The 13,256-nt window shown below is 40.4% G+C and overlaps 1 non-coding gene across 1 annotated transcript; it reads left to right on the top strand.

Annotated features, from left to right (window-relative positions):
• Positions 1–8,292: 8,292 nt before the first annotated feature.
• LOC145560895 (small nucleolar RNA R71) lies at positions 8,293–8,399 on the top strand. Its single transcript, XR_014093489.1, has one exon. It is a non-coding gene; the product is annotated as a small nucleolar RNA R71 (small nucleolar RNA).
• Positions 8,400–13,256: the final 4,857 nt, after the last annotated feature.

Here is a 13,256-nt window from a genome sequence, read left to right as displayed (position 1 = left end):
GGGTCGGCCGACTGATGCAAAACAATGTGAGATACCCTGATCTCCCAACCAAGTCTTAAGGTGAGGCATTTCAAACTGAGGGCCATTATCAAACACCATAGACATAGGTACCCCAAACTGGGTGATGATGTTCTTCCAAATGAAAGAGATGACATCCTTTTTCTTGATGTTCTTGACCGGCTCAGCTTCTACCCATTTGGTAAAATAATCCACAACCACGAAAATATAATGTTTTCCGCCTGGAGCAGGCGTATAAGGACCCAAGATATCCATGCCCCACATAGCTAACGGGACTAGGCTGTGGATTGCCGTAAGATTAGTAGCCGGGCGGTGAATAATCTTGCCAAACCTCTTGCATTTGTCACATCTCTTCACCAACTCTTTAGCGTCTGCTTCAAGAGTAGGCCAAAAGTAATGCCGCTTAGCTCTGACGGTTAGGGACTTGCCCCTATATGAGAGGCACGGTTTCCAATAAGCAATTCTTTAAGAACTTCTTTCCCCTTTTCTGGGGTAACACACTTCAATAAAGGTTTAAGGAAAACCTCCTTGAAGATCTCTCCGTTTCTCATCTCGAAATTTGCTGCTCGCTTCTTAATGACGGCGGCCTCCTGTGGTGAATCAGGAAGTGTGTCGTCTGTTAAATATGCCCATATGCCATCCATCCAAGTAGAGCTTCGGTCCAGGATTCCAATGGGCTCTTTATATATACTTTTGTTTTCAAGAACTTCCCAAAAGATTGACCAAGGCGTATCACAGCAGGCGGATGATGCCAATTTGGACAACGCATCCGCCTGGTTGTTATCTAACCTGGGCACTTGACTCAGACGGAATTCCTCAAGTGCCCCGGCCTCTTCTTTGACTGCCTGAAGGTACCTGATCATAGCCGGATGGGTTGCCTCATATTTTCCCTCATACTAGCATATTACCAACTGTGAATCAGAGTAGGCATCCATTTTTGTTGCCCCTGTTGCCTTACACATGCGAATTCCGGCTAGCAGGGCTTCATATTCTGTCTCGTTATTTGAGGCGTGAAACTTAAACCGCGGTGCATTTTAAAATCAGTCCCCCTCAAAGGACTCATATATAATTCCTACACTGCAGCCGTTCTTTGTCGATCTCCCGTCTACATACACCTTCCAAACCTAATCAATGTTATCCGGTTGAACCGATCGTGTCATTTCAACAATGAAATCGGCAAACGTCTGACCTTTCACTGCCTTTCTAGGTTCAAAAGTGATTTCAAGACTTTGCATTTCAATAGCCCATTTCAGCATTCTGCCGGATGATTCCAAGGTAGACATTAGGCGCTTGAGGGGCTGATCGGTGTAAATTACCACCAGATGAGCCAGAAAGTACGACTTCAATTTATTGAAGGCCATATATAGGGCAAGGCCAAATTTTTCAACCATGGGATACCGGAGTTCAGCATTTTGCAGAACATGGCTAATGAAATAGACCGGGAGCCGAATGTCGTCTCTCTCAGCAAGGAGAACAGCACTGAGAGCATGATCTGAAATGGCTAGGTACATATATAACGACTCTTTGGGCAGAGGGCTAACAAGCCTTGGCAAAAAGTGTAAGTGTTCTTTCAGCTTTTGAAAGGCCGCCTCAACATCATCCCCCCATTCAAATATGGTCTTCTTCCAGATTGCTTGGAAGAACTAAAGGCATTTGTCACCTGACCGGCTGAGGAACCTCCCCAAAGCCGCCAGGCAACCGGTTAGTCTTTGTGCTTCTTTGATAGTGCGGGGTGACTTCATGTCAATTACCGCCTGTATCTTCTTGGGGTTAGCCTCTATCCCCCTTCGATCAATCTGGAACTCGAGAAACTTCCCAGACTCAACACCAAAGACGCATTTCTTAGGGTTTAACATAACCTTATGTCGCCTGAGTGTGGTGAAGGTTTCTCGGAGATCAGCAAGGTGATCTGCCTGCTGCTTGGATTTGACTATCATATCATCAATGTATGCCTCCACATTCCTCCTGATTTGATTAATGAAGATCGTATTAATCATCCATTGGAATGTAGCCAGCGCATTTTTAAAGCCAAACGGCATCACAGTGTAACATAATAACCCCTGATGAGTGACGAAGGCCGTCTTCTATTAATCTTTTTTCCACAAGGGTATCTGATGGATACCGGAGTAAGCATCCATGAAACTCATCAAGGCATGCCCGGCTGTCGAATTGACCAGACTGTCGATCTTTGGAAGTGGGTAACTGTCCTTTGGACATGCCTTCTTAAGGTTGATAGGCGTGAGGTAGGTTGTTAAGCTACCACCCTAAACAAATCAATCATTTATAATACCTAAACCTACACTAAACTAGTTAGTGGCAAGTAAAGGGTTGAACCACTAGGGAAGCACGCTAATTCAACATCAAATATCACTAATGCAAGAGTGAAAAGGGGATTTTTTTTGTTGGTTTTGTTGAGTAGAAAACTAAAACTACAAGTAAGCAAGAAAATAATGATTAAAATCAATAGAAAATGACGCTAGGGATACGGGGTGTTCAATATGATTAGAAAGAGGAGAATAATGGTGATTATTATGAAACATATGCCAAAGAACACAAGGTTCTACCTAAACAATTCATTCTCATGCAATAGTCTAGGCAAATCAATGAAAGAGGTCTACACTAATAAGGATCATTCTCATGCATCCTATTAGTTACAATCAAATCAAGAAAATAAGAAAGCACAATCCATAAAAACTCCACTTTAATAACTCATTCTCATGCAATCATTAAAATAGAGGTGATCCTAATCTAGTTCAAATCACTTTCATGCATTTAAACTAGAAAACATCAAATAGAGTGCAACAATAATCCCAAGCTAATAAAAATCATGTCTTTCATCAATATATGGCATAAGTTCAATCCAACCATCATCATTCATCCATTATCAAATCATATCTTCCACCCCCTTCCCCTAGCCAAAAGTTTAACCTAGAGAAGGGAGATTAAACTCAATATCAAAACTATAAATAAACTCAAGAAACTCAAAACAAAACATAATTAAAATCAATGAAATCAATAACAACTAGATGAAGTAATAAGATTAACAAGAATAAACAACAATAAAAGAAATAAATAAAAATAAAGGAAAGGAGAAGAGATTACTAAAGAAACGATTATTGAAAGATGGAAACTTGAATTCTTGCTTGATTGAAACTTAAACTTGAGCAAAATTGAATCTTGGAAGAAAATTGAGCCATCATCTATTGTCTCTCACTAAAAATTATCTAATCTAACCCTAAGAGAGAGAAGCTCTCCGAAAACTAATAAAGAAATTAGAATCATAGATGGACTTTTCCCCCCAAAAATGGGTATTTAAACAACTTAGGAAAAATAGGAAAAATAAAAGGGGAAAAATAAAATAATAAAAGAAATAATAAAAGGGAAAGAAATAAAAAGGATTAAGAAAATAAAATAAAAATAAAAGAAAATGAAATTAATAAAACCAACAAATCCCCCCCATCAGCCCATCCTCTTCTTCCTTTCGTGGTTGCTCTGCTAAAAACCCTCACCACGCATAATCATCATCGCAATTAATCAATGGCTGGAAAGCTTCACCTCTAATCATCATCAAATCGATCTTATACAATATCATGCGCGAAGCTCGTGAGGTGGTTCGATCGGACCGAAAGTAGGTGCGGCCGAACTATGGGCTGGTTCGATTGAACCATGGATGTATTCGACCACACCTCTAAAAATCATAAAAGTTCGAATGATTCTGATTATTTTTGCCCTTTTACTTCGACCGAACTCTTCAATGGGTTTGCCCGAACTCGATTGATTTACTATTTACTCTGAATTGGGGCTGATTTGAGGTGAATTTGCGGTTCGCTGGCTACTTTTGTTGTTGGCGCTGTGTGGTGGTGTATTGGGTGAGGAAGGTGCGAATTTTTGGGTGTGAGATGCGGTGGCTGGTGGTTGGAGGTGTGGGAATGCGTGAGGTGGTTTGATGATTGATGGTGGTTTCAGTGGTTTCGGTGGTTGCGTGAGGGTGAGGAGATGAACTGGAGAAGGGGTTAATGGTGGCTGTGAAGGCTGAGATTGGTGGAATGCATGGTAGGTGGTTGGAGGTGCAGAGATTAGTGGCGGCTGGTAGAAACAGGGGAGTTGCGTGGTGGTTGGAGGTGTTGGGGTTTGCGTGAGGAAGCAGGGGAAGGTGATTGGAGGTGGTGTGTTTGTTGCTGTTGCAGTTGGTGTTGTTGAGGGAGCCGGGGAGTGAGTGGTGCGTGACTGGTGTGGTGAAGGATAAGGAGGGAGAGTGGTGTCTGATAAGCTTCTAGCAAGAGGGCAGCAGCTTGGCATTGTGCATTTGCCTCAAACCTCGGACCCCGAACACGAATATGACTTTGAAACCTGGAATACCTACAACCAGAAACACGAGGGTATTACCACGAGATAAAATAAAATAAAATAACTTGAAAATAAAATCAAAAGAAATTAAATAAAATAAAGAAAACAAACTTGAAAATAAAATAAGAAAATGAGAGAAACTAGGAACTTATTAAATAACAAGAACTAAAAACTTAAAATATAAACATAGAAAATAAGATAATTTAAATAAATTAAGAAAATAAGCTAAAAACTATTAAAAACTACTAAAATACTCAAAACAAAAAGATAAAAGACGAGAATAAGAAAAAAATAGAAATAAAGGATAAAAAGGGTGAAATTATTGGAAAATAAGCCGAAATACGACTCAATAAACACCCTAAAAGTGACATAAAAGTCACTTATCAAACTCCCCCAAGCTAACCTTTTGCTCGTCCTCGAGCAAATAAAAATGAAACACGTGAGAAGGAGAGTGAATTATTCAAGCAAAGCTAACACACTAAAGGAGAATAAGAATGTACACTAACTCACTTTCGTAGGAATCACGGTCAATTTTAGCAACTAAAGACAAGCCCTTTAAACCCCTAGATCGCCCTAGAGGACGAGTGCGCTCTCATGAAGGTGTCCTAAGAGTTTAACCCACAACTCAATTAAAACCGAAGCAAACACAAAAAGCAAACACAACCATGACCAACATAACATAGCAAGGTTTAGGAAAACCAATCAAGGTCAAAGGCGGAAAATAATCCATTTGGACTCAAAAAGAAGAGACATGCACCAAAGAATACTCACCTTTCTCAATACAATGAGGGAAAACACGATCTAAGATGCTCATGGTTAAGAGAGATAAACCTAAGCTAAGCATAAAGAACTAGAGAATTCATTCTCCGCTCTAGCCCCATCTAAGACGGTCCACGTTCTCTCCACTAGCTTCAAATCACCCCCTAGTTAGCTCCTCGTGATTCCACGAAGGAACCGGAAAAAGATTCAATTTGTGGAATTAGTGGGTCATCTCGACATCTCAACTATGCATACTCTCTTTGTAGGGTTGAAATCTATCTCCCTCCACCGGAATTTGACCTCACCCCTCTAAAGTCTAAGGGTCTTAACTAGGGTTGTAACGAAAGACAAAGGGTTAAGGCGGGGTAAAAATTTGAAAATTTTGGTGATATTTCCTAAGTGAAGCAAAAGGGTGATCAAACCTCAAAAACAACTCAAGAAATCACCAAACATCAAACAAAAATACCAATAATGCCATCTCCCCCAAGCTTACTCAACACCAACATTCCATAAAAAAAAAAAAGAAAACGAAGTAACACTCCCCCCCAAGCTTGAGCGAAGCATTGTCCTCAATGCTTAACTTAGGGAAGAAAACGAAACCTACTTTTTTTCTTATATATATATCCTTACCTTTTTTAACTAAGGATGGCTTTTTCGGGGATGCATTTGCTTTATAACACACAATATATATAATTTACTTTCTTGCTTGGTACAAAGAGCATAATACTTTCTCATTTTCATTACAACACAAAACAAACTCTCAAACCGAAATGCTTCACAAACTAAGGGTTAGGGAAACAAAAGTTCATAAGGCTTGCATTATGGCTCATAATCAAGAAAGGGAATAGGCTCAAAGGGTTGGCAAGAGGAGCAAATTCAGAATAAAAATAAAATATGTAACAAAACAAAAAGAAGATAAAGAAAAATAAGAAAAGGGTGCCCTTTTCCTCTTCTTGAGCTGCTTGGTTACAATCTTGGGAGTTAGAGGACAACACAAGGATTAAAATATGCATAGTCAAGGATCCTAAGCGTCGCTCAACAAAATTGATGGAGGCTTGAACAATTTAAATCTCTTAAGGGATGGGAAGTAAGCAAATACTAACTAAAGAGCTTCAAATCCACTATAGAGAGCAACACCATCTTACAACTTTCCGTGAACTAAGGGTTCAAACGTCCTCAATAGTTCTTAAACTTGCTACCTTAGCTTAAAATTTGTCTATCTCAACCATAAGCACTCTCAAACCATGTAGGTCATCATCAATTAGGAAGAAAAACATTCTTTAGCACATTATCAAAGCAATCAATTCCAAATGCATGAGCGAATTCCAAAAAAAATTCATTTAATCTTGCCATAGTCATGTTTGCCACAAAAAAAAAAAGAAAACAAAACAAAAGAAAGAGGAAGAAATAAAAAAGTTTCACAAACAAGGCATATAAACCAAATAAGTCCCAATCGTCAAACAATTGATCGTTCGATAACAACATCAACGATCCCAGGTTCCATAGAACCAATGCAAACAACCTCGAACCATTCAACTTCTTCCTAAACTAGTCCTAAACTAAGCACTCAAAGAAAGAGTAAAAGAGTAAAAATAAGAAAGGTCTCACCAGGAGGTTAGCTTAAAAGAATTAAGGAGCATAAAATAGAGTTCACCAAATGTCACTCTGCTCCAAACTTCCAAAAAGAAACCTACAAGGTAAGACAAGACACAAAAGAAAATATTAAAAGAGAACAAAGAAATAAATCAAAAAGAAAAAGAAAGGAGGGGGAGAAAAAAGGGTTAGAAATCCTCCGGGTTGCCTCCCGGGAAGCGCTTGTTTATGGTCTCTAGCTTGACCCTTCACCTCATTCAAGGTGGGTTAAAGAACATCACCCTCATCAAGTTGAGGATTGAATCATAGATGCCACCAAGCTTGAGAACTAGAACTCCTTGAGGTCTCACATCACCACAAGGGAAAGGAGGGAATAAATCAAGAGCCAATGGTGGCTCATCTTTTCTTTTTCTCTTCTTTTTGTCGTTTCTTCTTCTTTTTTCTCTCTTCTTTCTTTTCCTTCTAAAAGGGCGATGAAGCTTGGAATACTCAATATTAGGAAGGGCAACCCCACCTTCCTCAAGAGAGCCTTCAAACCAAGCAGGAACTTCAAGGAAGTCATCATACCTCATTGTCACCTTATCATCACGTGGAGGTAAACTCTCATTAGCCATCACATCATCGACCACATCAACTCTACATACGCTCACCGCCATAGGGCTCTTCAAAACGAAATTCTCAACTAGCCTACAAGGAAAGGGAACCAGGCCTTCAAACTTGTTTGGTTCACTAAAATCAAATGGCTCCTCATTTTGTTCTTGAACCTTTTTCTCAACCACATCATCTACAACCTTGTCCTCCTTGCAAGTTTCGGGTTGATAAGTATGTGAAGGGTTAGTAGATGATTGTAAGGGGAGTTTTGTGGTTAAATGGAGAGACGAAGTTTTGGCTAGTCGGGAATCAACAACTTCATTGTAAGATTTGATTTCTTGGAATTGTGGAGTGATAGTTTGACGTTGTTGAAGAATTTTGGTTTGTGTGTGGTCGGGTGGGGATTTTTCTTAATACGCTTGAGGACATAGGTCATGATTTTGATCTTGAGAGTTCTTTACTTGGTTGGAAAGGTAGGAAAAGTTTTTGGTTGGTGGATTGAAGAGAGGTCCATCTTAGGGGTAGGGGTTTTCTTGCCTTGGAGGTTGTTGAAATTGTTGGGATTGAGCTTGGGTTAAAAACTCTTTTTCCCTCAAAGTCAAAACTTCACCATGCTTGAGATTGAACTCTCTACAATAGGATGCATCATGATCCGTCCCACCACAACGAGCACATGAGAAATCAATGATTTGTGAAGGTTTTGAACACAAACCAACACTTGAGTTTAACTTGGAAAGACCTTTATTCAAGAGCTCAACTATGTGCTTAAGTTGGCCGACTTTCTCCAACTCATAAAGATCCCTTTGCTTCCCTTGGGACCTTCTTTGGCCTCCCCAAGGATAGCTAGTAGCCACTTCTTCAATTGTAGCTTCAACTTGGCTTTGAGGGATCTTAATCAATTGGCCACCGGCACCCGCATCTAGATTGGTCCTTGACATTGGCTCCAAGCCATCATAGAAGAATCTCATGAGCAAATTACGGCTGAATTCATGATGAGGACATGCTCTAATCAAATCCTTAAACCTTTCCCATGCTTCCCCAAGAGTTTCATCCGGTTCTTGCTCAAAAGAAGCTATCTTCCTCCTCATTTTTGCGGTTTGCTCATCGGAAATGAACCTCTTGAGAAAGGCCTCCGCAACTTCCTTCCATGTGGTGAGAGAGTTAGGCTTCAAAATCTTGAGCCATTTCTTTGCTCTTCCGGTGAGGGATTGCCGACAGAGATGCATACGAATGTAATCTTGGCTCACTTCATTTGTTTGCATCATTGCACACAACTCAAGGAATCGATCCAAATGCTCAATGGGGTCTTCACTTACGCCTCCGGAAAATTGCTCAATTTGCACCATCCTAGCATATTTTGGATGGATTGTGAAATTAGTCTCGGTGGTCGGGAGAAGTATACCACTCGTGAGCTCATAGATTTCCGGGTTTAAAAACTCCCTAAAAAGAAGGTCATCCTCTTGTCTTGCCATATCTCTCTTTGATTACAACAAAGCTAAGCACACGATTAGCAATGACAAGTAGGATTAAAAATAAAAGCAAAATAATAAAAAGAAATCAAATAAAATGTCTCTAACAATAGCAAAAATAAATGTTAAACAAGCCGCCTCCCCGGCAACGGCGCCAAAATTTGATAGGCGTGAGGTAGGTCGTTAAGCTACCACCCTAACCAAATTAATCATTTATAATACCTAAACCTACACTAAACTAGTTAGTGGAAAGTAAAGGGTCGAACCACTAGGGAAGCACGCTAATTCAACATCAAATATCACTAATGCAAGAGTGAAAAGGGGATTTTTTTTGTTGGTTTTGTTGAGTAGAACACTAAAACTACAAGTAAGCAAGAAAATGATGATTAAAATCAATAGAAAATGACGCTAGGGATACGGGGGTGTTCAATATGATTAGAAAGAGGAGAATGATGGTGATTATCATGAAACATATGCCAAAGAACACAAGGTTCTACCTAAACAATTCATTCTCATGCAATAGTCTAGGCAAATCAATGAAAGAGGTCTACACTAATAAGGATCATTCTCATGCATCCTATTAGTTACAATCAAATCAAGAGAATAAAGAAGCACAATCCATAAAAACTCCACTTTAATAACTCATTCTCATGCAATCATTAAAATAGAGGTGATCCTAATCTAGTTCAAATCACTTTCATAAATTTAAACTAGAAAACATCAAATAGAGTGCAACAATAATCCCAAGCTAATAAAAATCATGTCTTTCATAAATATATGGCATAGGTTTAATCCAACCATCATCATTCATCCAATATCAAATCATATCTTCCACCCCCTTCCCATAGCCAAAAGTTTAGCCTGGAGAAGGGAGATTAAACTCAATATCAAAACTAGAATAAACTCAAGAAACTCAAAACAAAACATAATTAAAATCAATGAAATCAATAACAACTAGATGAACTAATAAGATTAACAACAATAAACAACAATAAAACAAATAAATAAAACTAAAGGAAAGGAGAAGAGATTACTAAAGAAAGGATTAATGAAAGATGAAAACTTGAATTCTTGCTTGATTGAAACTTAAACTTGAGCAAAATTGAATCTTGGAAGAAAATTGAGCCATCATCTATTTTCTCTCACTAAAAATTATCTAATCTAACCCTAAGAGAGAGAAGCTCTCCTAAAACTAATTAAGAAATTAGAATCGTAGATGGATTTTTCCCCCAAAAAATGGGTATTTAAACAACTTAGGAAAAATAGGAAAAATAAAAGGGGAAAAATAAAATAAAGAAAGAAATTAGAAAAGGGAGAGAAATAAAAAGGATTAAGAAAATAAAATAAAAATAAAAGAAAATGAAATTAATAAAACCAACAACTCCCCTCCATCAGCCGATCCTCTTCTTCCTTTCGTGGCTGCTCTGCTGAAAACCCTCACCACGCATAATCATCATCGCAATTAATCAATGGCTGGAAAGATTCACCTTCAATCATCATCAAATCGATCTTATTAAATATCATGCGCGAAGCTCGTGAGGTGGTTCGATCGGACCGAAAGTAGGTGGGCCGAACTATGGGCTGGTTCGATCGAACCATGGGTGTGTTCGACCACACCTCTAAAAATCAGAAAAGTTCAGATGATTCTGATTGTTTTCGCCCTTTTACTTTGAGCGAACTCTTCAATGGGTTTGCCCGAACTGGATTGATTTACTATTTGCTCTGAATTGGGGCTGATTTGAGGTGAATTTGCGGTTTGCTGGCTGCTTTTGTTGTTGGCGCTATGTGGTGGTGTATCGAGTGAGGAAGGTGCGAATTTTGGGGTGTGAGATGCGGTGGCTGGTGGTTGGAGGTGTGGAAATGCGTGAGGTGGTTTGATGATTGATGGTGGTTTCAGTGGTTGTTGTTGCGTGAAGGTGAGAAGATGAACTGGAGCAGGGGTTAATGGTGGCTGTGAAGGCTGAGATTGGTGGGAGTGCGTGGCAGGTGGTTGTAGGTGCGGAGATTAGTGGCGGCTGGTAGAAACAGGGGAGTTGCGTGGTGGTTGGAGGTGTTGGGGTTTGCGTGAGGAAGCAGGGGAAGGTGATTGGAGGTGGTGTGTTTGTTGCTGTTGCAGTTGGTGTTGTTGAGGGGAGCAGGGGAGTGAGTGGTGCGTGACTGGTGTGGTGAAGGATAAGGAGGGAGAGTGGTGTCTAATAAGCTTCTAGCAAGAGGGCAGCAGCTTGGCATTGTGCATTTGCCTCAAACCTCGGACCCTGAACACGAATATGACTTTGAAACCCGGATCACCAACAACCAGAAACACGAGGGTATTACCACGAGATAAAATAAAATAAAATAAAGAAAAAATAAATAAAATAACTTGAAAATAAAATCAAAAGAAATTAAATAAAATAAAGAAAACAAACATGAAAATAAAATAAGAAAATGAGAGAAACTAGGAACTTATTAAATAACAAGAACTAAAAACTTAAAATATAAACATAGAAAATAAGATAATTTAAATAAATTAAGAAAATAAGCTAAAAACTATTAAAAACTACTAAAATACTCAAAACAAAAAGATAAAAGACGAGAATAAGAAAATAATAGAAATAAATGATAAAAAGGGTGAAATTATTGGAAAATAAGCCGGAATACAACTCAATAAACACCCTAGAAGTGACATAAAAGTCACTTATCAGAGGTCGGTGTAATCAACACACATACACCAGGTACCATTCGGCTTCTTTACAAGCACAACATTCGCCACCCAGTCGGGAAAATTACATGGCCGAATGAACCCAGCGTCCAGCAGCTTTTTTACTTCGGCAGCTGCCGCCTGAGTTCTCTCCTCGCCGTGATTTCTTTTCTTTTGCCGGATGGGCTTCTTTTTAGGATCCACGGCAAGTTTGTGGACAGCAAGATCCGGGCTAACGCCTGACATCTCTTCCATTTCAAAGGCAAAAATGTCTTTGAATTCTTTTAGCAGGAGGTGCAGATCTGCACCCAACTTAGCATGAGTAGCCGTCCCAACCTTAACAGTACGCTCTGGACGGCTGTTATCTAGAGGTATATCAATATGGTCTCCAGCCGGCTGGGGACAAAGCTCAGCTGACCGCTCCCCGGTCTATGATTGCTATTTTTTCTCTGTTTTCACCTCCACTAGCAGGGGAGCTTTTCTTTTCTTCCCGGCAGCTGGTGGGGCTGGGGCAGTATCCTTGACATTGTAAAGGTCTATTTGTTCCGGAGCTTGCCCGTCTAGGGCTACCATATCCTTGACGGCTGAGAGGTTATACTCCCGGGTCGTCTTTTGATCCCCATTCAAGGAACCAACAGTGCCATCATCCCTCTCATACTTGATGAGCATGAGAGAAGGGATGATTACAGCCTTGGCTTCGTTGAGGGTTGGACGGCATAGGATGATGTTATAGGCGGTCAGTTCCTCAACGACCAAGAACTTGACGACCAGATTTCGCCCAGGATGAGGGTTGGACCTTGCATTCAATGACAACCGGGTCATCATGAGGACGTCGGACAGTGCCCCTATCCTTCTCAGTGATTAGAACGTCTGGGAATGAGGAACTTCCTGCCTGATCATCATCATCATCATCATCATTTTCCATCTTTCGAAGATGGCTCTTGGTGCCCCGGATGGTAGGGCCATCGCATGAGAACCCGCCTGCTATGGTGTAGACCGGCTCCTTATCAGTGTCCGAACTACTAGCAGGATGGGGTGTCTTAGACGACTGCCCCAAGTTCTTCTTATTAGTCCCTTTGGACTTAGAGATATAGGACTTTAACATCCCCTTCTCAGCCAGACGGTCCAACGCCCGTTGAAGGCTGAAGCATTCGTTGGTGTCATGGCCAACTTCCTCATGGTATTGGCAGAATTTATTTTTGTTCCTTGATTGAATGGAACTTTTCATTGGATTCGGCTTCTCTAGAGACATTCGGTCCTTGATCTCCATGGGGTGGAGTTGCAGTCCTTTTTAAACTCGTACCTAGGAACATACGGTTTAAATTCTTTCTTCTTCTTCTAAGACGGCTAGTCAGAATCACTAACCGCTAAGACTTATTTTCTCTTCTTGCTCTCTTCTTTTTTCTTGGCCGGCTAAGCAGGCCAGCTGGCTGTGTTTCAGCTTGTCAGACTTCTTAGAGTCCGACTGGTTACCTGGCGAGCAGAGGTCGGTTGCTTGAATATAGCTTTCCGCCTCCCTCGGGGCCGCCTGTAAAGTGAAAGCCCCTTTTCTGACGGTCAAACATAAAAGTCGACCCGTCTCTCAGACCCTTGAAAAAGTTTGTAAAAGCTACCTCATCAGACAGTCCTTGAATTTGAATTCTGATCAGATTGAACCGCCTGACATAGGAGCGCAATCCTTCTCTCTCTCCCTGCTTAATGGTGCTCAAGTCAAGACTTGTTTTCTTCGCAGGGATGTTCATCGAGAAGTTGGAAGCAAACAGGAAGGCAAGCTTCCTGAAACTATCGATGGACCCGGC

The sequence above is a fragment of the Chenopodium album genome, chromosome 9 (assembly GCF_948465745.1).
Source record: "Chenopodium album chromosome 9, dcCheAlbu1.1, whole genome shotgun sequence".
In the NCBI taxonomy this organism is placed as follows: domain Eukaryota; kingdom Viridiplantae; phylum Streptophyta; class Magnoliopsida; order Caryophyllales; family Amaranthaceae; genus Chenopodium; species Chenopodium album.
The sequence above is the reverse complement of the archived record's forward strand: the minus strand, read 5'-3'. Positions and strand labels throughout refer to the sequence as shown.